Source organism: Podarcis gaigeae, assembly GCF_964106915.1.
Source record: "Podarcis gaigeae genome assembly, chromosome: 7".
Taxonomy (NCBI): domain Eukaryota; kingdom Metazoa; phylum Chordata; class Lepidosauria; order Squamata; family Lacertidae; genus Podarcis; species Podarcis gaigeae.
In genome coordinates, this window is record NC_139683.1 from 18,675,136 (window position 1) to 18,703,070 (window position 27,935).

Genomic DNA, 27,935 nt, shown 5'->3' on the forward strand with positions numbered 1-27,935 from the left:
CTACTGGCACTCTCCAGCTTGCACTCACTATTAGAAAGTGTGGTCAATTAATTGAACATGAAGATGCTATGCTGTTCTTGTATGTCATTTGTGCTTGGCTTATAAGCTGGGGTATATTGAAGGAGCTTAGTTCACTGGTAGAGCTTCTGCTTTGCATGCACAAGACCTCAAGTTCAATTCCTGGTTTTTCCAGATAGCAGACACAAAGGGGGGCGGGACTTTAACTTTTTACTTTTTGGCCTAAAAAATAATAATGATAATAATAAAATCTTCCTCTGAAATTGCTGTTAGCATTAGGAAGAAGTCTCCTGTTGGCACCAGTTCCATATCTTGTAGAAATTTATTATAATTTTCAGTTTTCAGTCAAAACTAACTTAGCCATTGGGGGCAGAAGAAGAGGAGTTTGGATTTGATATCCTGCTTTATCACTACCCGAAGGAGTCTCAAAGCTGCTAACAATCTCCTTTCCCTTCCTCCCCCACAACAAACACTCTGTGAGGTGAGTGGGGCTGAGAGACTTCAGAGAAGTGTGACTGGCCCAAGGTCACCCAGCAGCTGCATGTGGAGGAGCGGGGAAGCGAACCCGGTTCACCAGATTATGAGTCCACCGCTCTTAACCACTACACCACACTGGCAGCAGTTGCAAGACCATGCCCACAGAGCCCTAGCCATTTGGGGATGAGGTGTGCAATGGAGAAATAATGTCAAGACAGATGGCATAGGGATTGAATGATTGCAACTTTATTGATTACAGTAATCAATATCAACAATCTTATAATAATTAGCAATAGTAATAGTAATTAACGTATTTATTAATATTAATAATAGTCAACATCCAGCCAGTATATATGCCCCAATCATGCCCTTTATAAGGTAGACTGTACTTAAATTTTGCAGGCTTTTCCCATCATCCCACACAGCAGATGGAGGAGCCTCTTCATTCGTCGGCCAGGTGACAGCATCCACCTCCTGCATTGCCCGGTGCCACACTGGGCCAAAAGACCACCTCTCACTTGAAATCTGCATTTATTGGGCTATATGTGTGCCAGATTTCCACTGGAAGTGCACTTTGAAGGAATCACAGAGCGTTTCTCTGTCTGCCTAAATGCAAATATTGGTTGGTCACAGTTCCAGCTGGCATATATTTTGTGGTTATTTGTGTTGTCCTTGGCATATTCCACTAAGTTCCAAAGTGTGGCTTAGGGCAGCTGCAGCTTTGATTGCTTACTTGCTGGTGCACCCAACAGTAGTTGATCCAATCCCATTATAAACATATGAAATTAAGATACTAGTAATGTTTAGCGTCTTGCAAAACTAGACAGACAGCTCCCGACCAATCTAACTTAATTACATTGTCTGGGGAGCCGTTCCCAGAATAGATGCAGCTGTTGCATTTTTTTTCCTACAGAGAGATAATTATAATTAAGGGCAACTTTCTTAATAAGATGATAGAATTATAGTTCTGATGCAGGCATGAGAATAAAAACAAACGTCAACTCCTACAGAAGCATGACAAGGAATGATCACAACAGCTACAGTACAAAGTTTAAATATAATGGGTGGGGGGAAGGAATTCAGCTTTTCATATACAGATCCAAGGTCAGGAAGCTTAAAGGACTTAGGGCCATGGTTATGCCATGGTTAGATTATATATGGTCTTCATTCAGCACCAGGCTTTCTTACTTATTTTGCAGGGAGGTTATATGACAATAAAAATTCATATATATATATTTGCAGGGAGGTTATATGACAATAAAAATTCATATATATATATATATATATATATATATATATATATGCAGGTTTTGGTGTCCTCGGGTGTCTTCCCGTGTAAAAGTTGGGGTGTCTAGGCGACGTTTCGACGAGGTCTCACTCGTCATCTTCAGGCTGGTGCTTTCGGCTTCTTGTTACTGGAACAGAGCGGGATCTCAATGTTTGAGTTCCTATAAATACTGTAGAGGGGGTGTGGTGTCTAGCCTCCAATGTTCTGGGCAGAGAGGAAGTTCCCAGGCTAGTGTGCCTTTTCTTCTTTTGTTCATTAATTACTTGAGAGATACCTTGAGTGATTTCTTGAGTGATATCCTGAGTACCACTTAGGTGGGTCATTAGGTGTGGATTAGTTGCTAAAGTCTTTGTGTCTTGACCTCTTGAACTTTGTGAAGAGTTTTCCTGAGAAGATGGCTGTATTGCACTTAGTTGTGCTTTGGCTTGGCTTCGTGTATAGGGGCGAGCTGTGGTTTTGTGGCTTGTGTCAGCCAGATCTGTGTAGGGATTGCAGGGGGTGCAGCATCCGGAGGTGCCACCATGGATTGGCTACTGGATGGAGTCAGTAATTCATCTGTGGAGAGGGTCTGGGTTTGGGTCTGGTGTGGTTGATTGGTGTTGGCGTTCTGTGTGCCTCTGGATCTGGTGTCAGTTTTTGTGGGGAGGGCTAATTTCCAGATGTCTGGCAAGCGGGATGTGTCGTCACGCTTGTTCATGTTGTGAGGGTGTTTCTCTATCTCGATGGCTTCCATGATTATTCTCTTGTGGTGATGTTCCGTGTTAAAGAGCAATTTGGAATCTGCAAAATTAATTTCGTGTCCTGTTTCTTTCATGTGTTGGAAAAGAGAGGAAGTTTTTTCTTCTTTTTTGACGGCATTCTTGTGTTCTGCGATACGTGCATTTATTCGTCTGTTTGTTTGTCCAATGTACGTGGCTGGGCAGACTTTGCAGGGTATTTCATAGATCCCTTGGTTTTCCAACTGGATTTTATCCTTGGGGTTTCTGAGGATATTGGCTATTTTTTGGTTGGTGCAAAAGGCTGTTTTGATATTGTGTTTATGGAGGATTTTGCTAATTTTATCTGTAGTGCCCTTGATATAAGGAAGGAGGGCCATGCCATTGTTTTCTTCTGTGTCTTGGTTTTTGGGGGGTGTTTCCTTTTGGATTAGCTTCGTAATCCTGTTTTGCTGGTATCCATTGGCAATTAACACATTTGAGAGATTCTGTAACTCAGTTGTCAAGTGGTCTTTGTCAGCCAGGCGTTTGGTTCTGGAGATGAGAGTCTTGGCTACGGAGTTTATTTGTGCAGGGTGGTGGTGTGGTGGTGTGATTGTGCATGTAAGTAGCGGTTGGTGTGTGTTTTTTTCCGGTAGATAGTGTGTCCTAGGGAGCCATCAGGTTTTTTGTAGATTAGGACGTCAAGGAAGGGAAGTTTATAGGAACTCAAACATTGAGATCCCGCTCTGTTCCAGTAACAAGAAGCCGAAAGCACCAGCCTGAAGATGACGAGTGAGACCTCGTCGAAACGTCGCCTAGACACCCCAACTTTTACACGGGAAGACACCCGAGGACACCAAAACCTGCATTCCTGTACCCGTGAAAATCTACGAAAGCATATATATATATATATATATATATATATATATATATATATTCTTTGAGGGGAATTTGTTTTGCTGGCATGACAGAGCACTTTAATTCACTCTAATTGCAAAAACCTAAATTTCCTGATATTCATGATTAGTAGGCAAAAGCATTATTATTTAAAATGGACTATCATTCAACAGAATCATTTCAAGCACAAAGAGTTCATAAATACTAAACAGAAACAAACACATATGGTCAGCAATCTGGTTACAGAGGTTTTTGTTTGTTATGAGGGAAAAGGAATTCCTGATTCCTGTTCGTTTCTTTGAAACTTTGTCTAGAAATGTGGCAGCATAAATTAACAAGAGAGGCTGGTTATAGTCCTGCTTGTCTCCTCCCAGCGATCCTATCCTAGGGATAACTAAATCGTTCAAGCACTTAGACTGCAAACCTACAGCAGAATTATTCCAGCCTCAGCTGAGTCTGTTCTTTGCAAATTTGCTCTGGGCTTCTCTCATTCACATCAGGATGCATATTCAGACTAGTGCCATCATTCAGAAACATGGGGTGGGCTGCTCTGAGGCAAGTATTTTTTACTCTCACATGGTAAACCTTTTGGTGTGCAAGAGTGAAGCTTGTCACAGAAAACTTAATTTGGAATTTAAAAAATGCAGCTATTAGGAGAAGTTGGAGAAACAGTTTTTTGGAATCCAGACTTCAAATCAGTAATATTTCATTGTCTCAACACCACTGCCATTTCACAGATAAGGAATTGGGATTTAGAGTAAGTTGACTAGCCAGCTACATTGACTGGGCATATATCTGACCTGCCATCTCCTAAGTCCAGGTGGATACAACATATAGCACTGTAATGGATGATACTTCTAATCACTGCTTGCTGTTGGAGCTATTTCATATTTTGAATAGATAGATAGATAGATAGATAGATAGATAGATGATAGATAGATAGATAGATAGATAGATAGATAGATAGATGATAGATAGATAGATAGATAGATAGATGATAGATAGATAGATAGATAGATAGATAGATAGATAGATAGATAGATGATACATAATATGAGCTGCAGGTATTTTTCTGCCTAGTTAATAATGTCTCAATTGTGGGGGTTTTAAAGCATTTGGTTTAATTTTCAATAGCACATCTACTAACAAGGAGTAGGGATTTTATTTCCTTTTTTTGAGAATTAAACTGTACATGATAGGGTTAGAGATACTCTGTTCCAATGCATGGAGAGGTTAAAATCCAGCAACATGGATCATTACATTGCAATCTGATTTATTGGGTAACCATCAACATCTCATGGTAATATCCCTGAACTGTTTCCTTGTTTCCAAGGGTAGCTCTTTAATTTTCAAAGGAAACCAAATGAATAAACTACAAAGAGATGCATGTCTAAGAATAAAATTTCCATTGGTAAAAAATAATAATGTTTGCACATGTCTAGTGTGTGCTGAACAGACGTAGAATAATATTTAATCATCTGATGTTAAAAATTATAGACAACTATCTTCAGAATGCAGGTCAGCTTGTGCTTTCTAGTTAGGTTGTTGCATTAGGGACAAGGACAATACATAGAATAGGGTGAGAGGATGAGGGTGAAACATGTCTAGGGACTTGGAACATTGCATTGGGGAATGTTGGGAGAAGAGACTCCCCTAGGCTCTGCTGCTCACTCCCTTCCATCTTGCTGACACTGCTGTTACATAGGAAGCCGCTTAGTGTTGAGTCAGGTCATTGGTCTGTTTAGTTCAGTATTGTACGCTGTCTGACAGCAGTTCTCCAGGGCTTCAGGGTTCCAGTATTCCTCAGCCCTACCAGGATAGGTCAGGGATTGAGCTGAAACACTTCTTTGGCTTGGATTAAATTTACCTAGTTGGTATGATGATGGTTACAGAGTATGTAAGATCTTTACATTGCCCTCCTGCTACTTGAGGAATGTTTAATGGGCAATGTTTTGCCTGCATGCAAATGGGAAGCATTTCCCCCCCGTTTATCAAATGCTGCAATGTTTTATGCTGAGATTTTTTATGTGATTTCATTTCACTGCTATTTGTATTACTCCTGTAATATCTAATTAAATTCTTGTCTACATATTCTTTTGCCGTTAGCTTAGTCATTTCATTCTCTGCAAATACTTTGTGGGCAGAGATCCTACATTTCCTCTTCTGGATCCATGCCTAGGACAAATGCAACATCTGTCCTATAAAGGGAGTAGTTCCGAGGCCAACACAAAATGGATTCTCTAATGAAAAAAGCATATAAGAAATAAACCCACACATTCGCTAAATCTTTATTATGCAACTCCATAATTATTTGCACTGCAAAAAGGAATTCATGAGGAATTGTAGGAATTGACACATACATTTTAGGTTATATTTCACACAAACATGGATGGAAGTACACAAGCACAAATTTTCATTCCCACATTGTTGTTGCTGTTGTTTAGTCATTTAGTCATGTCCGACTCTTCGTGACCCCATGGACCAGAGCACGCCAAGGCACTCCTGTCTTCCACCGCCTCACGCAGTTTGGTCAAACTCATGCTGGTAGCTTTGAGAACACTGTCCAACCATCTCGTTCTCTGTTGTCCCTTTTCCTTGTGCCCTCAATCTTTCCCAGCATGCTTTCTAGAGTCTTCTCTTCTCATGAGGTGACCAAAGTCTTGGAGCCTCAGCTTCACGATCTGTCCTTCCAGTGAGCACTCAGGGCTGATTTCCTTCAGAATGGATAGGTTTGATCTTCTTGCAGTTCATGGGACTCTCAAGAGTCTCTTCCAGCACCAGAATTCAAAAGCATCAATTCTTCGGCGATCAGCCTTCTTTATGGTCCAGCTCTCACTACTGGGAAAACCATAGCTTTCACTATATGGACCTTTGTTGGCAAGGTGATGTCTCTGCTATTTAAGATGCTGTCTAGGTTTGTCATCGCTTTTCTCCCAAGAAAAAGGCATCTTTTAATTTCGTGATGTGGGGAGCTGTCAGTCTGTTTACTTGCATGGATACATGCATGTCCCTGAGCTTTGGAACTTTGAATTCCTGGAGGACCAGCTCCCTGCCTTGCAAGCCTTTTTCACCTGGCCTGGGAGGGCAGAACCCTGGGTGGCTCCAGCTACAGAAGCTGAGGTGGCCAGAGATCACCCTCCTGTGAGACCTGGTGCCAGGCACATTGAGGTGACCGAACAGATTCCTGGGGTGGGATATTGCTTAAGAGTTTTTGTTGGGAGTTTCTGTTGCTGTTTTTATTGCCCTATTTAAAATGTTTGAAATTGTTTTAAACTGCTTTTGTGTGCTTTTAAATCGGTGGGTTTCGTTGTTTATTAAATTAACGGATGTAGGGTGTGTCCGGCAAGAGGGGAGCTTGGGATGGACACAATTGGAGCTGTTCAGGGTAGGAGGAGGTATAGTGCGGGAAGCCTGTGTAGCATGCTCATGACCCAGGCATTTAGTGACTGTGCTTTGTGCCAGCCCCACCTCCAACCTGGGGAATTGTGGTTGTCCTATCAGCCAGCCCTTGTGTCTGCGACTGCTGTTGCTGAATGCCAAGTTGATTCTGAGTAAGACCTCCCTCATACACGATCTGATTATGGATGAGGAGGCCAATCTGCTATCACTGAGACCTGGGTGTGTGTGAGCAGGGTGGAGTTGATCTCCCCTAGCTGCGACCATCTGTGTACTTGGATGTGGCAGAACAGACAATAGCTTGCTGTGACTTGTTTGCAAAGCATTTTGAGGATAAAATTGCTTTCATCCACCAGGAACTTGACTCTGCTGTTACAGGAGATGAATCTCAAAGGGCATCCAGAGCGCTGCCTATCCCTGTTGTTTTGCATAGGTTTTAGTCAGTAAGGCTCAAGGATGTGGGGAAGGTGGATCGGCCAGAGTGACCACTTGAGCTCTGGACCCTGCCTCTCTTGGCTAAAACGAAAACAACAACTAGCAGGAAGGGGATGACAGCCTGGGCCAGAGAGGTGATTAATGCTTCCCTGTGAGCGTGGGTGGTCCCTTCTTGCTTGAAGGAGGCAGTCATAAAACCACTCCTCAAGAAACTCTGCCTGAATTTGAAAATCTAAGAAACTACTGGCTAGTATCCAATCTCCCCTTCTTGAGCAAGGTCCTTGTATGTGTGGTTGCAGGCCAGGTCCAAGCACTCTTAGATGAAACTGATTTTCTAGATCCATTTCAACTGGGGTTTAGGCAGCGTACAGATTAAATAAATAAAATTAAAATTTAAAAAGTTTTGACACAAGTAAAGGTCAAAAGGTAAAGGACCCCTGGATGGTTACGTCCAGTCAAAGGCGACTATGAGGTTGTGGCACTCATCTCGCTTCAGGCCGAGAGAGCCAGTGTTTGTCTGCAGACAGCTTTCTGGGTCATGTGGCCAGCAGGACTAAACCGCTTCTGGCGCGATGGGACGCTGTGACAAGCGCACGGAAACACTGCTTACCTTCCCACCACAGCAGTACCTATTTATATACTTGCGCTGGTATGCTTTTGAACTGCTGAGTTGGCAGAAGCTGGGACAGAGCAACAGAAGCTCCCCCCATCGCATGGATTCGAACTGCTACCCTTCCATTCGGCAAACCCAAGTGGCTCGGTGATTTTGACACAGAATCTCTGGGGAAACAGGTGATGTCACTGTGGAGAGCTGGATGTTTTGACCCTTCAAGTCACAGGTATACCTTTTGGAGAAGCCCCAGTGACATACAGTTTAATCTACTTAAGTATATAGAGCATTTGGGGTGAAACATCTACACTGTGTTGTTTCATTTTGAAGGTGTACCATTTGCAAAATACAGATTGTGGAGGCATCTTCTGGAGAGATGGAGAGTAGTTGTAACTTCTAAGTGCAATATCTGGGAGTGTAGAAATTCCAGGTGCCTTTTAGAGCACACAGTTCTTACTACAGTGAATCACTGCTTCAGATTTTACATTGGATGGGATGTAGAAACAAAAGTCCCTTAAGCTTCTGAAATCCCCGCTTTTTTTTTTTTTAGAAAGTACAAACTGGAATGAGGCTGCTAGGTTAATTTCTACTACAAACAAGTTAGCAAGTACAAAGGAAAAAGGTGTAGCAATGAGTATGAATGCTGAATTCAACTTCCAAGCTAACAGCTCAGCAAATAAATAAATAAAAATAAAAATAAATAAAATGGCATCAACCAGTGGGTTTTAAAAAGTATCTCTTGCTTGAGTTATTTCTATAGCTCTGACTTCAATTTCTTCATAAACTGGGTCATAAAAAGCTGGAGGCAGCTTCCTCCTGACTGTCTGGTTGCTTATGCTCACCAGAATGTTAACTTTAGAAAACAGCAATGGTATCCTGGAAATGGTAGTGCTATTTTCTTTTTTCTATACCCTTCCTACCTAGAAAGAGCCATCCTTTGTTCCACATTTTAGATTAAATTAATCATCAAATTATGAAGCTCACTAATAAGCCAAAATTGCAATTAGACACAATTTTTTACAGATGTTAACTTATTCCTTCCCCAATTTAAATACTTTAGCAGAGCAAGCCTGTAAGACCTTTGATCCTGGAAGTCAGTTGTAACTTGCCAGCTATCAGGTGTTTAGCAGGTTCCAGAAAGAGGAAGAGAAGCAGACATCAATAGGATCCAACTATTACTAGTCCAACATTGTCCAGAGGACCTTCGCTAACAAAGGTCACTTCCAGAATGCCTGTGTGTATTGAGTTGTTGCTGTTGCTGCTGTTGTTGTTTCCCGCCCATCTGACTGCATTGCTCTTGCCACACTGGGTGGCGTCTAACAAAGTATTAAAGCACAAAAACCTTAAATATTAAAAACCTCCCTGCCTTCAAATGTATTCTAAAAGTCAGATGATGGGAGGTGTTCCACAGGGTGGGTGCCACTGTCAAGGAGGCCCTCTTCCTGGTTCCCTATAACCTCACTTCTCTCAATGAGAGAACCACCAGAAGGCTCTCAGAGCTGCATCTCAATGTCCAGGCTGAACGACAAGGGTGAGGATGCTCCTTCTGGTAAATTCCTCGTGATTAGTTTGCACAAAGCTTGCAGGATGATTATATGGATTATGCTAAGTGTGTGAGGTCTGGATCATCTTAAATTGGCAGTGTCATCTTGCAAGGTATTGTATATGGCCTTGAACTTAATACACAATAGGCTACCTAATAGCTTTGGCAACTTTGAAGGACTGGTCACTAAGTCAACTAGCACACCCTTGCCACACTCCAATCCTTCTATCATCTTATTTTGACAAAACCCTCACCAGGGAAAGGTTTTATTTGAGATACTTTCAATCCTGCTTTTCAGTCAAAGAGGCCCTTAAAGAAGCTAGCACCAAAATAATAATAAAAAGATCTGGAAGCAGGGGCTCCATTGGACTTCTCCTCTGAGGGGCAGCCAGCCGCGTGCCCCTCAACAGAGAAGTTTAAATGAGCCATCTGCCTGCGCAGGCAGCTGAGAAAGAAACAAGTTACATCAACCCTGGCCAATGTAGCTTGTTCCTCCCTCAGTTGTATCATAGAGCCTGGTGGCAGTTTCACCTGGTGGTATATTGTTACTAAAACTGCCACTGCTCCCGAGTCCCTCTGCCACCTGTGTCCGGCTGCAGTTTGTTTCTCCCTAAGTGGTTTCACTTGTGATATATCAACAGGTGAAGCCGCCATTGTGGTCTGGCCCTCATACCAGTCCTGGGCAATGCATTAATACATCACCCTGGCCTAGAGGTGATTGAGAGGTGGGGAAAAGCAAGCATCCTGAGCTCTCGATCAGTGGTTCTATTGCAGACAGAAAAGAGGTCTTCACCGCAAAGCCTATGCCATGAAGACATGGTTCTTCTGCATGCCCTCCTTGCCAGAAAAAGGTGTGTTTATTCCCTTGGAGTCTGCCATTTGAAGTGAGACTTCCATGGTTACCTATTACAGTTCATGAGTTAGCTGTGAGTTCTTCCACGAGTTGGTGCATATATAAACCTTCCCATGTTACAATATTTGTCCTGAGAATTAGGGACTATCCTCATAAGCACTTGAATACACAGCAGCTGTAGGAATAAGCCAATCTGTGTCAACTGCCAACAGCTGTTGTGTTACTGCCCGCAGCTTTTGGTACAGGCAGGGTGTCATGAGATGGCATGCTGATTTGGCATGCATTGGGAGAAGCTGGGATTAGTTGGCTCTTTCCTGCAGTGAACATATGCTGGTCGGGTTGTTGTTGATGTTGTTATACTTCTTCTCATTTATATGGTGCATTGAACATGTTCAAAGCACATCATGTACATTATCTCAGAGGACAGGACCTGTGCATACCTGTGGCTGGCAGGCAACCTGTTTGTTTCTCCTTGTTATGTAAATTATTGAGCATAATGTGGGATTTGAATATAGAAAGGAAAATGGAAGCTGCTGGCAACAAAGGATGCGCTAAGCACAAAGCCTATTTTGCTCTGTTTTTCCCCCCCTGCCCCCTCTCCCATCATTTAGATTTCTCCCGGAAATCTAATGCATCATAAATTTGGTTAATTGAAAGGAATGTGCTAGGTTTCGACTGAAAAACACACTCTTATTGTAGCATAACTTTAAACATGAAAGCCTAGTGCTTGTTCTGATTCATTTTACTGTCAATATGTCAAACGAATAACTGAAAAGGATGTAATTTGGTCAAGAAAAGCTAATGTTTTATGGATGGCTTTGGGGGCATGGAATGATTGATGGGGAATAAGCAGTGCACTTTCAGTTCTTTTGTTTCCATTGTCTGGATACACACATGAACATCTACTGCATGGAGAAAGATATTTAGATTTAAGCTCTATGCCCTCCGTAAGATGGAGTCTGTTTAGAACCTACATAATTACAATATTGCAATAATATTTGACAAACCTATAGGTAACTGCCCACAGAAACTTCAGTAATTGAACTTGGAACCTTCTGGACTAAGGCTCAGATTTAGCCTGCACATTCCTTTCTAGAAAATGTGAATTCACATCTTAGGGCCATCATCGGGCACAGAAGGGGATAGGAGTGTGTAACATGGGCCTTTGCAATTATCTAGCAGTATAAATCTTATGAATTGGCTAGGCATGGCACCAATGAGAGTTTGCCTGCTCAGGCTAGTAGTAGTTTTGAGTGACTTGAGATTTTTATTACGACTGTAAGCGGGGGCCCACCTATGAGGAGAGGCGAGGTGACCAAGTCAGGCTCCACCTGGGGCAACGGATCCAAATGTTGATCTTTCTTTCTCCGCATATCCCCACCTTGTTCCTGATGTATATCTACCTTGATCCCCTTCTTCCCTGGTGCAGAGAGAGGCCATTTTGGGGTCCACTTCAGGTGCTGAAATGTATTAGGCTGGCTTTGATTACTGTGGTGTTTCAAGTGGTGTTAATTATCATTAAGAATCAAGTAGGGGCAGTTGGACTAGTTCCTCATGGTTCCTTCCAACTCTACAATTCTATGAAAACAACTAACTTGATTTAAACAAGCATTCTTTCAACTCCCTTCTGCTCTCTCTCTCTCTCTCTCTCCATTTTGTGTTGAGTCACTTTCTGGTAGATGTTCCCTTAACCTGGCTTCCAACTGTGTCACTTAAGTTTCTCTCCCTGACTGCTGTTCTAACCTTCATACCTGGTTTCACATATATTGATACATGTTGCAGGGCAGAAAAGGGCTAGCCCACATGTCACAGACCGGATCCTGATATCTCCCTTTGAGGGATAGAGGGAAAATTTGGTACAAAACGTATCTAATTCACAGTTCCCTGAACAATATGCAAACAAAAATGTAACTATGTATACAAGAACTAACTTAATTTTTTTGTTTTTACTATGGCAGACCAACACGGCTACCTATGTATACATACTTTCTGTTCCCTGGAAATGGTTTGTTAGGCGAGCATACAAATAACAAGCTGAGTCCCATAGGAAAATTTCAATGCGTTCTACAGAATTTTGACCCAACCACCAAGCAAAAAGAAACCCCAGGGAAACCTTGCTAAAGTACAGATCACTACAGTTCCTCAGCCAACCAGCAAAAGACAAACAAGGAAGTAAAAAATGCTCTCTGTTTGGATAACTGAATCTGTGGTGTGTATAGTAACTTTTGGGTACTATGTGAATTTTCACACAGGGAACGTTCAGAAAGCAAGACCTGTATGTAGATAGTTCATAGGTCTAGAGGAAGAATTTGTTAGAAAAACTTCCTATAGATGTGAGTAGAAGGAGGAAGCCATTGTCAGCCTAAAGGCTTAGGAGTCAGCATGGCTTGCTTTGCTCTGCTGTTCCTGTTTAAGTTTATCTGAAGTGCCTGGAGTTTCTTTCTAAGAAAGGCAGCCCTGCTGGGCAACAAGAAAACAACTATCCTTTGAAATTTGCATTTCTTCGTATTTTGTGGTGCAACAAAAATTGTATGGAAATATATGCCATATCAAGGGTGAATGTATTGGCGAATATAACACAAAAATCCATTACGGACAGTTGCTTACCAAATGTATATAGAAATGTATATATTAGGAGAAATGTTCAGTAAAATGCTGACAATTTTTAATGAGGACTTTAAAAAAAAAAAAGCAAATGATGTGGAAATGTGCAGAAACTGCGGAGGGGATAACAGAGATAGCCAAACCATTTTAGAATAAATAAATAAAAATATACACAGAACTTTCATTGATGTGTTTAGCACCATATCTACTTTGGCCCTGAGAAGCCCTTTCTGTTTCTTAAAAAGAAAAGAAAATGTTATAGATTTTCACAGTATTTACCATCTCTGAAACAAAGAGTTACACCAGTTGTACTTCTTGAAAGCTACAATTTATTTCATTTGAAGCAAGGCATAAATAATTTCTGAAGCCCATGGAAATGGGATGAGTTCCATCTTTACATGTGCAATCATATTTATTCAAAAAGGCATTGAATAGATGGTGATACATTATTTGATGACAAGCTATGTCCCTGTGCTCTAACAGTACATTGCCCTGCAGAAACTAAAAATAAAGAACACCTGTCCTTCTAATTCAACGCTTTTGCATATGATTTACCTGGAAAACCATCCTGCTGAGTCAACTAAAACAAAAACAAAATGTTTAATACATTATTTATTGGACTTACAATCTTTCAGTTGTTAAAGACTCTAGCTGCATAACAACCTTTATAAAACAAAAAATATAGATTACAAAACAATACAAGAATAAAGCCAAAGATCTATTCATGCTCCAGGGTACTTGAATTTGTGTTTGTTAAAGAGCTATACTGCAGAGGAAAGCAAACTTGCACACAATAGTAGTGATTTATCCCAGTTTTAATGCGACCTTCTTCAGTCATTACCTTTTTCCAGTGGTAATTTGGAAAGCATTCTCGTATCTGAATATTCAGATAGTCATTTTAAATAACATTGTGGATTAAGCCCCAAACAAAATGAAGGGAGAACAAACGACATTTTCAGGCATAATAAAAATCCCCCATTTCCCCTTCCTTCCTTCCTTCCTTCCTTCCTTCCTTCCTTCCTTCCTTCTTCTTCTTCTTCTTCTTCTTCTTCTTCTTCTTCTTCTTCTTTGGAGAATGATACTCTTTTGATTTGGTCTGCTGTATTTAAATAGGAATAGAGAGAATAGATTGCATGCCATAGGAAATTCTGTATCCTTATAAGAATTTTTCTAATTAGACACAGGGGTGAATAATTTTGATGTGACATCAGTGGAACTGAAATTGTATATAGAATGTGTCTGTACCAGCTTTGCACTGCAATCGCCAGATATATTTCCTATCAAAATATGCTTTTCTATATAACACTAATATGGGAGTCATAAAATACAAATATACAAAGACACATTTTACAGGGCAATCTAAATTCGCCTTATGCTGTGTTTGTGCTGAGCAGTGGTCTCTCCCTTCACTTAGCTCTGTTGCTCTCCTGCTGTCTGCCATCGGTGAAGTGGAATTTCACTTTGTGGGCAACAACTTCCCACTTCAACCCTCTGAGTGTTTAGCTGGGCAGGAACCACCTACTGGTGATTTATTCACTGTATCCTGATCTGGTCCCACAGCTGCCATTCAATGGAATTAGGCCAAAACTCCCCCCCCCCCCAACTTCTGCAGCCATTAGTAGGTGTGGCGATAGGTATGATACTCCAGAGTCCCAGAGGTGGGGAGTTTAGATTTCACTTACCATTGATCTCTAGTTTGTGTTCTTTTGTTCTGTTTCTGATACTTGCAGAAACCCTGATTAGCATGTGAAAAACCTGCTAGAGAAAGCTACAGTTTTCAGTTTAGTTTCCTTATCTTTCTCAGCAAACATCTTTCTCAGCAAAATCTTTGTCTATCTTGCATTTTGTAGTACGTAAATATTACATACTCCCTGGGTGATCAGGTGAGGGAACATAGGATGCTGCAGACCAGAGACTGAAGTTGGAATCTTATGAATGCAAAACTACCACTATGATCTGTATGAACATGTTCCCTCTTTTGCCCTTCCCCTGAAAATATATATATAAGAGGAAGTTCATTTTTGAGGGGTATGTTTGATGAAATGATGTGTGTGACTACTAGAGTCAGAGCTTTCTAGTGATGGAACTCTGCTTTTGAATAGCCTCCCTAGAAAAGTTCATCTGGTGCCTTCTTTTTGTTCTTTTTGTTGTTAGGTATTTTGATAATTTGGTTTTAGGACTCTCTCTTCTGGGGATTTTTAATGCTCCAGTTGTGTTAATGATATGTTAAATATTGTATTCTATCATTTTATCTTTGGGAATCACCCAGAAAACTGCTATAAATACTGTAAATATAATACAGCAGATTAGCAGATTGTGTGCTTGTACAATCACAGCTCTACGCACTTGGCAACTGGCCAGTTTACATCACACAAATTAAACATACGAGGTGGAGAGCTTAAAAGCTCCTTATATGCCAGATTTTCCTGGCGTGGAGCTTTTAAGCTCTCTTCCTTCCTTACTGGACCCTGGGAAGGTCTTGCTTGGGCTCTAGAGGCCTTCACAAGGTCTTGCAGGGCCTTCCAACTTCTTGTGGGAGCCTCCCAGAACCCAGTAAGCTAGGCAGAGAGTTTAAAAGCTCTCCACCTTGTGTGAGAAGCAGCAAGGCCTGTTTGGTGTGTGCAGGTGGTTCTGGGATTGTCCTGTTTATTTGTGATTTGTGAGTTATGCACATAGCCAAACTCGGCCCTCCAGATATTTTGGGACTACAACACCCATGACCCTAGCTAACAAGACGAGGGGTCAGGGATGATGGGAATTGTAGTCCGAAAACATCTGGAGGGCTGAGTTTGCCTATGCCTGTACTAAAATATCGAAACAGCAGCATAACTACAAGAACACAGAATGGCAGTGGAGGAGGCACACAAAGAATGGCCTCAGATGGTGACTGCAGGATCTGGGTCAGTTCTTATGGGGAGAGATGGTCCTTGAGGTATTGCAGTCCTAAGCTATTTAATGCATTTTAAAGGTCAAAACCAGCACTCTGAATTTGGCCCAGAAACTAATTGGCAGCCAGTGCAGTTGTGCTAGGATTGGTGTAATATGCTCAACGTATCCTGCTCCAGTGAGCAACATGGGCTGGATTTGACACATCAAAGAAGCACTTAAGAAAAAATGCACTGTAACCTTTATAATGAGAAATCGTATTGGCAAAAATGGAACTCCACAGCACCATCTGGTGTCACAGTGTTATATCACATATAAAATGCTTTTGCTTTACCAATCTAGCTGAGTCCATGGTCACCAAATTCTGTACCAGTTGAAGTTTCTGAACTGTCTTCATGGGCAGCCCTACCTATAACACGTTGAACATACATATCTCATCTGTTTCTTCCAGACCCGTATAGAGAGGGGAGCAGCCAGGCACACTTGCCCCAGACTTCAAAGAGCTAAGCCAGCCAGAAAGCCCCTCCAGGAACCAGCTGTTTTTTCAGGAAACAATGTGTGGCCTTGAACCACACAATTGATATCCCACATATACTGCATTTTGCCGTGTATAAGACAAGGTTTTTCCCTAAAAAAGAATGTCAAAAATTAGGGGGCATCTTATACATGGATACAGCTCCCTCCATTTTCTTAAATCTGAGTCCCCAAAAATAGGGCGTCTTATACATGGGGGCGTCTTATAGACGGAAAAATACGGCCATTAATGGTTTGATCATGTGATGTATTAGATGATATGTTTATAGGCCTTATGCAAAGATAATGTGTACCCATGGGTTGCTAGTTTTCCTGGATGTGTTATAGGCATGTTCTGTGAGCAGGTAGATGCTGTTTTGCTACATTTACAGCTTAGCAAGGTCATTCAAACTAGCTCAGAGTGAGTGCAGTCTGCATGAATTAAATTTTGGCACTGCCCTGACCTATCTGACTCCAAGAGCATAAGCATAATGTGCATGCAGTATTTACAAAATACAGAGAGATCCTCAATTACCTATAGATAAGTTTGTTTCTTATAATTAAAACTTTACCTTTTTCTTTTACACAATGCACATTGCTTGTGTAACCTTGATAGGAATGTGTGTGGTGTTTTTTTAAATGGCTCCTTTCTATTATTTTATATTGTTTCTCTTCCTTGTTAAAAGCACCCAAAACCACAAATCTTTGTCACACAGCACTGGAAAAGCTGCATTATTTATTTGTCTTTCCTTTTTTATTCCAACCCTGCCACATATCTGAGGCTCAGATTAGAGGGGGAAGCTTTTTAATGACTACGAAGTTTTAAAATATACATTTCTCTCTTATAATTCTAACCTAAGAGAACCACATCATGTTGTTAAAACAGAGAAACTTTGAAAACTTAATAAATACGAGAAGATGTTTGGGCTCTTCCTGTGGCAAACTTGCCAAGAAAGTGAGTTGATCCAACACCTTCCACACAAAATTCTTTTCCAATTCAATATTAACATTACAGTAAGATGGACACTGAGGTTCAGCGCCGAGGACGTTCTGGCGGTTCCCTCACTGCGAGAAGTGAGGTTGCAGGGAGCCAGGCAGAGGGCTTTCTCGGTAGTGGCGCCCGTCCTGTGGAAGGCCCTCCCACCAGATGTCAAGGAAATAAACAACTATCTTACTTTTAGAAGACACCTGAAACCAGCCCTGTTTAGAGAAGTTTTTAATGTTTGAAGTTTTATTCTGTTTAATATTTTTTTGGGGAGCCGCCCAGAGTGGTTGGGGAAAGCCAGCCAGATGGGTGGGGTATAAATAACAAATTATATTATATTATATTACACATTACATTGCATTATATTATATTTAAGATAGCAGCTTGTTCTAATACATTACTGTACCCAAATCTTTTGTGTTCTTCTCTCTTGTTTGAATGGTGTAGGTTTCAAATTGTGCTTTGTAGAATGTTAGGGTACATTGGGGGGACGCAGGTGGCGCTGTGGGTCAAACCACAGAGCCTAGGACTTGCCGATCAGAAGGTTGGCGGTTCAAATCCCCACGATGGGGTGAGCTCCCATTGCTCGGTTCCTGCTCCTGCCCACCTAGCAGTTCGAAAGCATGTCAAAGTGCAAGTAGATAAATAGGTACCACTCTGGCGGGAAGGTAAACGGCACTTCTGTGCACTGCTCTGGTTCTCCAGAAGTGGCTAAGTCATGCTGGCCACATGACCCAGAAGCTGTACGCCAGCTCCCTCGGCCAGTAAAGCGAGATGAGCGCCACAACCCCAGAGTCATCCGCGACTGGACCTAATGGTAAGGGGTCCCTTTACCTTTAGGGTACATTGGAAGCTTTTCAACTGGTCCTCTGCATCATGAGGAGATCAAACAAGCTTGCCCACCGCTACTGATCTTCAATGCACAGTTATGGGATCCAGGTGCTCTCTGATCTCACAGAGAATCATGCTCTGCATGAACTGCATCTTTATGCCATGCCTCATAACCTTCTACAACTTAGTGCAGAGTTTCTTGAAAGTAGCACAAATGAAAACCAATGTTTCCATACAACCTATTTCAGGCCTTTAAAAAACAACAACAACCTGGTTGGCTTTATTTTGTCAGCCTTGTCTAAATTTGCATGGTTATGAATGAGAGAGCTTGTCATGTACCTGTCACATAGGAAGAACAACACGCAGCCTGGGATAACATGTCTTGGTTTATTAGGCTGAGAGATTCACCATCCTCGCACCATCTTTTCCATGCCACAATTCAAGAAATCCTGGGTTCAATCACAGTTCCTTCTCATGTCCATAGCAGTTACGAATCCTGTGACTTCAGATTCTGGTTCACAGAGATCTGTGGGACTGGAATTTCCTGCACTGGATAGAATGAGAAATTATTATCAATTCAGCCAGGAAGTCTTCTGTTGCAATACTGGAGAAGGGAGGATGGAAAAGGTGGCATAGGGATGTGTGAGCACAATGCTTATTCCTATCTTAGCTTAATAAGCATCGATATGCTATGTCTGAACAGGGCCATTGTGAAGCATACTGAGATCTGGGTGCATTGTGACCTGACCTCGGTCATATGCCCAGGCACTAACCACAAAAACAAGGTAGTGTGATCAAGGGAAGAACTATATGATTTGAAAGAGAACTCCAAAAATGGGCCCTGTGCCACAGCTGTTTTTTCCGCTGCAATTCTAGACTACAGATGTGCTAAAATATATTTTCTTTAGAATTAAGGCATATAAGGTCAGCAAATAACCTACTGGGGGAGAGACATATCATTTCTTCTCTCCTTCTGATGGTTGTATAATTGAATAAAAAGCTCTCTGAACTTCACCGCAACAAATAAAACTTTTGAGTGGATTGGATAATTTAGTTAACTAAAAGCAGATATATGTTCACTCCAAGATTACAGCAGAGACAGATACGAGCGAAACACAAACAAAGCACCCAGCCTATTTTTGATCCCCAGAGTGCATTTAAATAGATTAATTTGCAGATCAGATGCTTTGGATTTAATCTAAGCTATTCAATGCTGATTTAATTTAAATAAAACTTTCTCTAGAGAGATTAACTCATCCTAAGATTGATCTCTATTAGACACATGCTTATGACATGAAAGTGAAGCCTGAGCTTCAGCAAGTAGAGGAGAGAATGTGCTCGGAATAATAACTGAGCAGAGACGGCACGCAGGCCTTTTTTATATGTGTGCCCAAGACGGACTGACTCCAGCATTTGTGTGTGGTGTTCTGCAGTTATTAGAAGAGGAAGTTTATTCTTTAATGCTGTTTTCCTATTTAAAACAGTGGCAGTTTTTTTTGTTCCTGGTATATTGCTTCTGAACTACACTGGCAGGCTGATAAATCAGATCACCAACCATACATAATTTATTTCAGTAGGTAACTGGCTGTGCAGCACAGAATACAAATATGTTTTGAACGCTGTTCTGCACACTGCATACTTGACCAGGTTTTAAACTTACCCAGTGTCTGAAGCATTTTCTTCACTCTATATCTGTCTGTCCAGTCGGCTGTGCTGTAGGTTCCCGTAATAAAAATGTACAGACTGCACATGCAGGCATAGGCTATATGAAATGGCAGGGGATGGAAGTTTGGCAGTAGACGTGAATGCACTGCCTTGAAATTGTTGCTGGCAATAATGATGTTAGGGCTATAATCATCAACACTCTTACTTGGGAGTAAGCCCCACTGAACTCAATAGGACTGACTTCTGAGTAGTAGTAGTAGTAATAATAATAAATTTTATATATATCCCGCCCTCCCCAGCCGAAGCCGGACTCAGTAGACATGTATAGGATTGCATGCAATCTACCGGTGAATATTGACCATCGTATTGCTTGGGCTCCCTTGGAATGAGGATCGCTGGAGACTTGTGACATTTTATGTGATAAAAGGCTATAAATGCAGGTGGATGAATGGTTTCGTGGTGCTAAGACTCCAGCAGATTCTGCTACTTTCTTAAATTTCTTGCCATGGGATAGATGTGGACTTTGGCAATATGGCAGCCTGAGCAAAGAGAAAATTTGGTGCCCCCCCCCCAATATTGAGTAGGCACCAGTATAAATATAGGCCACATCATCACCATCACCATCAATTATTATTATTATAATTGTGTGCCCTGTCATCTTGGCAACCCGTGCAGGGGAACCGCCTGCGCCACCCTAAATCTGAAGGGTAATAGAGCCACAACTCTGGATTCTGCACTTAGAACAAGACAAACTTCTCAGTCTCTCTTTCTGCTCCAGTTGTATGACTGTCCCCAAAATGCAGGCTAGTTTGACCCCTTATCCTGGCCAAGCAGAGGACAATAGATTGAGTCATACCCTCACTTTCCTTGCCTTGTTATAAATATAACAGTTGAGTTGATAACCAGCAGTTAACACTGCTCTGAGAGAATATATCTTTCCAGATCCTGCTAGCAATTTTTGAAATCTTAAGCAGTTTAAAAAGGTAAAGGGACCCCTGACCGTTAGGTCCAGTCACGAACGACTCTGGGGTTGCGGTGCTCATCTTGCTTTACTGGCTGAGGGAGCTGGCATACAGCTTCCGGGTCATGTGGCCAGCATGACTAAGCCGCTTCTGGCGAACCAGAGCAGCGCATGGAAATGCCATTTACCTTCTCGCCAGAGCAGTACCTATTTATCTACTTGCACTGTGTGCTTTCGAACTGCTAGGTTGGCAGGAGCTGGGATCGAGCAACTGGACCTCACCCCATTCCAGGGATTCAAACCCCTGACCTTCTGATCAGCAAGCCCAAAGCTCAGTGGTTTAGACCACAGCACCACAAACAAACAAACATACATACATACATAAATCCTGGATATTTTACTATTAGATATATTACTATTAGTTGAGAGAATCCCCAAGGCTCACCACTCACAGCCCATAACAATATTTAAATAGCTGTTTACAGTTGCCAGTGTATGTTGGTGCTTTCACAACATTTGTCTGTGATTATCAGTGTTTTTATGTACATTATAGGATTTGGGGCCTTTGCTATAATGTACACAGGACTCCAAAAACTTCTTTTAAAAAATAAAGGCAGTTAACCATCAGATACAGAATTTAATGAATCTTTATTTTTTGCGACAGCCATTGGCCATAACAATAAAACAACAGTACGATATACGAAGAATAGACATAAAGTCAATTATATAAAATACATTTTAGGGTTTTGATCAGATACAGAATGTTGTTGCTATTTTAAATAAAGAAATATTGGTAGGTAAGGTAGTCACAGAGGACTAAAAAATGTTCTTCTGAATGCATTTGTTTAATATCATGCAGACAATTCACATCTTGTCTTGCAGACCATAACACTATGATGAGAACTGAATTCTCTCCCTGACATTACACAAAATACATCCTTACTCTGCCATATGAATGACTTACATACTTACTTATTTAAGACATTTATAGACATCTTAATTATTCACATCTCTAAGCAGTGTACATAAAAACAAGCCACAGCAAATGAACAATAAAACAGACAAAAAAGATCGTAAAATGGAATTCAACCTTACAATGCCTGCTGGAAATAAGTCATATGAAATATAGCTTGCAACTTTACTTACTTCTTGGCTGGGAAGCCACAAATGGTTTGGTCATTTACCAGCAGAGCACTGTAGGCAACATTATCATGTATCACCTCTCTGTAGTAGAGAGTCAGAGGTGTCCTCAGGCTTCAAGTAAGAACTGGCATTGCTACTTACTAATTGAACTTATCTGATTCTTTTAACACAAAACACAATGGAGGCCTAGAGCACGGTCTAACTACAGTTAGCCATATCATCAATAACATAAGCAACAAGGAATTCTTCTTCCTAGGTTGCTTCTGAAAGGCAGATTACATCTCCCTTCAGTTATAAACTCTTCATTCTCCAATACTGCAATACTGTTGGATACATTTCAGTTGGTAAGAGCATGAGACTCAGTGTTGTGGGTTCGAGCCCACTGTAGGGCTAATTCCCAAATATTTGAGCCTCCATTCTGCAGAACCGCAAATGACAACAATATTAAAGCCGTGCAGCATAGCATGTGTGCTGAAATCATAGAATCATAAAGTTGGAAGGGACCCTGAAGGTCATCTGCATTTATTTCTGAGCTACACGGATATAAAGCAATATGAAGGTTTTGTCTTTGGTGCTACATCAGCTGTTGGTGCTATATCACAGACAGGGCCAGATTTAGGTTTGATGAGGCCCTAAGCTACTGAAGGTAATGGGACCCTTTATACAGTGGTGCCTCGCTAGACGAAAAGAATTCGTTCCGCGATTCTCTTCGTCTAGCGGTTTTTTTGTCTTGCGAAGCAAGCCCATTGACAGCTTAGCGGATTAGCGCTACAGCTGTCAAGCGGCTTCCAGCGATCAGCTGTTAAGCGGCTTATCAGCGGAACAGCTGATAAGCAGCTTAGCGGCTTAAGAAAAGGGCGGAAAAAGCGGAAAAAAACCCACGGGAGGACGCAAGATTTTTTCGTCTTGCGAAGCAACCCCATAGGGAAATTCGTTTTGCGAAGCGCCTCCAAAACGGAAAACCCTTTCGTCTAGCGGGTTTTCCATCTTGCGAGGCGTTCGTCTTGCGGGGCACCACTGTATGTCCAGCTGTCCTTTGTCAACAACAAATTGTTGCTGTTTTTTGTGTTGAATATATGCTATATGGTAATATATGGGGAGCAGGCTAGCAGGCGGGGCTCATTACTTACATCATAGGAGCCTACACAACACACAAAACTGTTGCTGTATGTAGGTTTTATTTTATTTGTTTTTTATCCTATATTTTGGAAATGTACATCCACTTTTTTCCCCTTTAATTTTTTTGGGGGCCTCCAAGAGAGTGGGGCCCTAAGCTATAGCTTGCTTAGCTTATATGTAAATCCGGCAATGGATAGATAGATGGATGGATGGATCACAGATAACCATCCCTTGATAATGCAATAACCTAGTGACTAATATGCAAATTGGAAGCAGACCAGAGAGACCAGCTCAATGAAATGCACCATATGCGTTATGCTTCCTGGATTTTGCAGATCAGTGCACTCATCTTTCTTAGATATGTCTCTCTCTGAATAGTTTACCAGTTTATCTAGTCAAAATGCACAGCTCACTCCCTCTGGCTTGTATACACCCACTGTGGGTGGCTGGCTGGCTCTTAGCCATTCCAAGCCAGAGTGGAGAGGCATGGTTTTTGTGTATCCCTGGGCCTGCATGCCATGCAGCAGCCAATCTGGTCAATTCCTAGGTATGCCCCTGCAGTCACTCCCATCCATTGATTCTCCTCACCAAATCTCTTTACCCCAGCATTGGCATTGTAAGGCAAACATGTTCACTCATAACGTGGAATTTGCCTTGGTGTTGTATATGATTTATAAATAACCTTTAGTATTATTTTATTTAAGAATCCAGAATGTAAACCATTGCCATGCTTCAAAGAGCACTTGTCATGCAGCTAAGAACGGACTGCCTCTGCATTATGATAATAGCGAACAGCTTTATAATTTGTGTGGAAGAGAAATTGACATGGGAAGAAAGGGTAGCTATACGATTAGAATAAGCAAAGATTTCACACCAGTAGCCATTGCAAATCCTGTCAGTTTGCAGAACTACTTACAGTAAAATAATCCCACAGAAATCATAGTCAGATTTAAAACACACACACACTCACAATGATTTTAATTAAAAAATTGCAGATATCAGCATGTGCTTAATTAGAACAATCTTCACCTTAGCCCAAAGCTGTCATGTCTAAAAAGTGATAATGAATAACTGCCTTGATTGGCAGACTTAACTAGATATTAGCAGTGTAAAGAAATGAAGCTGCTCCTTTTTCTCCATTTGTATTAGCAGGAAGCCATCATTTAAGTGCTAAAGATGTTTTCTGTAAAATGCATTTGTAATTTAATCTTTACACTGCATCTTTTGATGGAGAATAGGTACCTCGAACTTCAGCATGAGAATTCATGGCTTAAATCTTTTCTGTATCTGTCCTTTTGAGCTGAAGACTGTCACTGAATTTCAAGCAAAACTCATCTGCTGGGAAGTAAGCCTCACTGAGTTCAGTGTGATGTTGGATTTGGTGAGGCAACTCTCCTCCCCCACCGTTCTGCTCGGACACTGAGGTCCAGCTCCGAGGGCCTTCTGGCAGTTCCCTCACTGCGAGAGGCCAAGTTACAGGGAACCAGGCAGAGGGCCTTCTCGGTAGTGGCGCCTGCCCTGTGGAATGCCCTCCCATCAGATGTCAAAGCGATAAACAACTACCTGACATTCAGAAGACATCTGAAGGCAGCCCTGTTCAGGGAAGTTTTTAATATATGACATTTTAGTGTATTTTTCATCTCTGTTGGAAGCCGCCCAGAGTGGCTGGGGAAACCCAGCCAGATGGGCGGGGTACAAATAATAAATTATTATTATTATTATTATTATTATTATTATTATTATTATTATTATTAAGGACTTGCATTTCCATGAATTGTTGGAAGAGATTGGTGTTCAAAGAACACCTGCCTTCTCCTTGGAGCTCCCTCTCACCATATATAACAAAAAGTGTTATTTGTGATTTGAGGACCCGATCCCCGCTTGGGGAATAAAGACATGTGGACACAGAATGTAAGGTTAATGGGTAAGGTAAAGGCCACAACTTTATTGATTACAGCATGTGAGAAGGTATTGGCTTAGGCATTGGACCACGGAACATTAGACTCCACCCACGCATAGAGGGGTGAGTCTGAGGAGGGGTTAACCACCAGTAGGGGAAGTCTGTTGATGCTAATCCAACTATAGGCTCTCTTCCTGATGTCACCGAGGGTTGTGCCATGGCCCCCCACCACACGGGCATCGGACATGATCCACGACCGCCGGATTCCTTTAGCGGAATACCCAAAATTGTCGGGGAAGGCGATAGCCACACCTTGCCACCCAAAACACCAACAACACATTCCAATGCCTAACCGCCAAATACCACGAACGTTGTGACGGTTGCTACGAGGTAGGCGAAAAAAACCAAGAGGCCGGGCCAATTTAGCCAATTGGAAAAAACTCCTACCAGCCCCCCTGGTTAAACAGGGCGACCAACCAGAGGTCCATAGCAAAGTCTCAGGAACAGCTAATCTAAAGGGAGTGGAGGGTGGGTGACTCGAAGAAAATGTGTGTGCAATGGTGGGGATCGCTGGCACGGCTGCGTTTGAGCAGCAAGCCACACCCCCGTCGAGCTTCCCTATTGGGTGCCCAACTGGGGAGGGGCGTGGCGCCAGCCCTGGAGTTGAAGCAGGGGGTGGAGCACCCCCTGCATGACGCGGGAATCATCTCCCGATCACAACCCCTCCCCTCCTGGGAGGAGGAAAGGCTATATAGAACAAATAGCTTTTCTTCTATAGTTAGGGTAGGATGGTTCAGAAAGATACTCTTGGAGGAGCACTGGTATCTGCATTGACAATCACGTGGAGGAATACTGCTGCAGTGTAGCCTGTGCAGTTGCTCAAGACAGAAATTCTTAGCAACGTGGTTGCTGGGCAAAGGGGCTTGGGGCAGAGAAAACATACTGGTCTTTCTGTTGAAAAACCAGATCCTTAGCTGCATTCCTAGCTGCAGTTCTGTCTAATAAAGAGGAGTGGGCTGAATACAATGCAGTTGACTGCCAGCACTCCTGAAAGTCAGGGGAAGGGGAATCGGAGAACAGAGGCTCACTAACCTTCGTTTACAGTATCGAGTAAAATAATAAATTGTAGCATTTCATTTCTTTGACAATGTGTTACTTGTTATTAGTACCGCAGGTGAAATGTTCTGTTTTGTTTTGATCATGTTCTCTGTGTTTTGTTTTTGTACAAATGAAGGCCTTTTGCTAAATAAACATTTGGTGCTATAAGTTCAATGGGGCTTATTCCCAAGTAAATGTATATAGGATTGTAGCCTAATGCATCTTTCTGGACATAAAGGTCTTAAGTTTCAATTAAGTATTTGTTTTCTTGGCCTTATGCATTTAGTAATTGAATAGTGGGAAATGCTGCACAATTTTTATTTTATTCAAGAGTCTCTATGCAGTATCATTACAACAGGAACATGAATAAACTATATTTAGCAATTAGGATGAGAGGTCATGTTCAAATCCATTGCCGTTTTGCTCTTCCACCATGACTTTCTGCCTCTAACATAGGCTTAGATGATTCCCCATGTTCCATTCCCTTTAAAATAATATGTTTTCTCATCTGCTTCTTGGAACTAATAAATTGACCACCAAGAGGTGCTGTTTCCACAACTAAAAGGCAGGATGGTAGATGCTTATGAGCCTTAACCTTGTTCAGGGTGTAGCTTCTCTTTAAAGTTAGTCCTTCATAAATCAGAACCACCCACATATGTCAGGTTTCACAGCTGAATGAACAGAATTTAATGGCAACTGTTCCAGGCTACTGATGAAACAATACAATCACAATATTGGGACGTTGCTCTTTATTCATTTTAAGTAAGGTGACATCTACCACTTTGCAGCATCTTTGCTTTCTGCAGAACTGAAGCTAGACTCGTGGAAAAGAAAATGGATGAAATGAGGACTTTCTAAGCTTAAATAAATAAATAAATAAATAAATAAATGCTATCCAAATTAATTTGACTCACGGGTAATTTAGGAAAAGCGAAAATTTACTTCAGAGATGTGTAATAAAATTTTTCCACTTGGTATCCATAGACAACAGCGACTCCTTTCCTCTGTATGTTCTTCATGATCCTTGTCTCTAGCATTTGCATAACAATATTTTGGATATGTTTTTAATATGCTATGCAAAGTTTGTCCTGATATGTTGTGCATTTTCATTATGGGCAATGTGACTGCCAATTTGGATCAAGCGTTAGACAACCCCAGGTTTCAAGTAGGCTCAAATTCAGCTTTATAACAATAGAAAGGCCTTAACAGTTTGGGGCCAAGATGTCTGAAGGGACAGCTTTTTCCCTACCGATCTGCCCATGAGTAAGATCAGTGGGGGAGGCCCATTCTTGTGACTGCATTGCCAAAAGTGCATATTGTGACACCTTGTCTCTTCAATGTCCTACACTCAGAGATGTGTGTAGCCCTGAACTTACTCAAATGCTGGCACCAATTAAAAGCACATAATTTTATCCAGACATTTGTAGGAGGTTAAGCTGCTGTTGTGTGTCTGTGTTATTATTCTTGCATATGATTTATTCATTTCTTTATTTGACTTAGTCACTCACTGTAAGAGTTTCTAAGCAGCCCTATGAATTGTTTTAAATGTCTATTGTAGTTGGTGTTAAAATGTATATGTATTAGTTGTAGCTTTCCCTGGGATCTGCATTATGAAAAGTGGATTTATAAATAACACTAAATGATTTAGATGTCCCTTTTATGAAGAGGCACATAGTGAGACGATTGATCCCTTGCTGGTGAGGCCCGCTGACCTCCCGGAAAAGCAAAAATTTGACCTTTTCCTGTTAGGCAAAGATTATACGACGACCCGGATGGTCGCCAGATTCTATATACAGATCTGTAGGTGCAGACCATCCCCTGACCCAAACTAGTTTGTTAAGAAAATCCCCAAAAACGGTTCCATGGGTGACTCTGGGTCATCTCTCTGCGGCAGCTTATCTTAAAGTTTTACATGTCTATCACATTTATAAATTTTAAATTATTGTTGTACATTGTTTTACGTGTTTGTTTTCCTTCTGGGATTGCACCCCCAAGTGTGTTTTATAAGCTGGCCT

The 27,935-nt window shown here is 41.6% G+C and overlaps 1 protein-coding gene across 5 annotated transcripts in view; it reads left to right on the forward strand.

Annotated features, from left to right (window-relative positions):
- The window catches only part of CSMD3 (CUB and Sushi multiple domains 3), a 580,687-nt gene that overhangs the window by 216,528 nt on the left and 336,224 nt on the right, over nucleotides 1-27,935 (forward strand). The gene's annotated exons all lie outside the window — the stretch shown is intronic.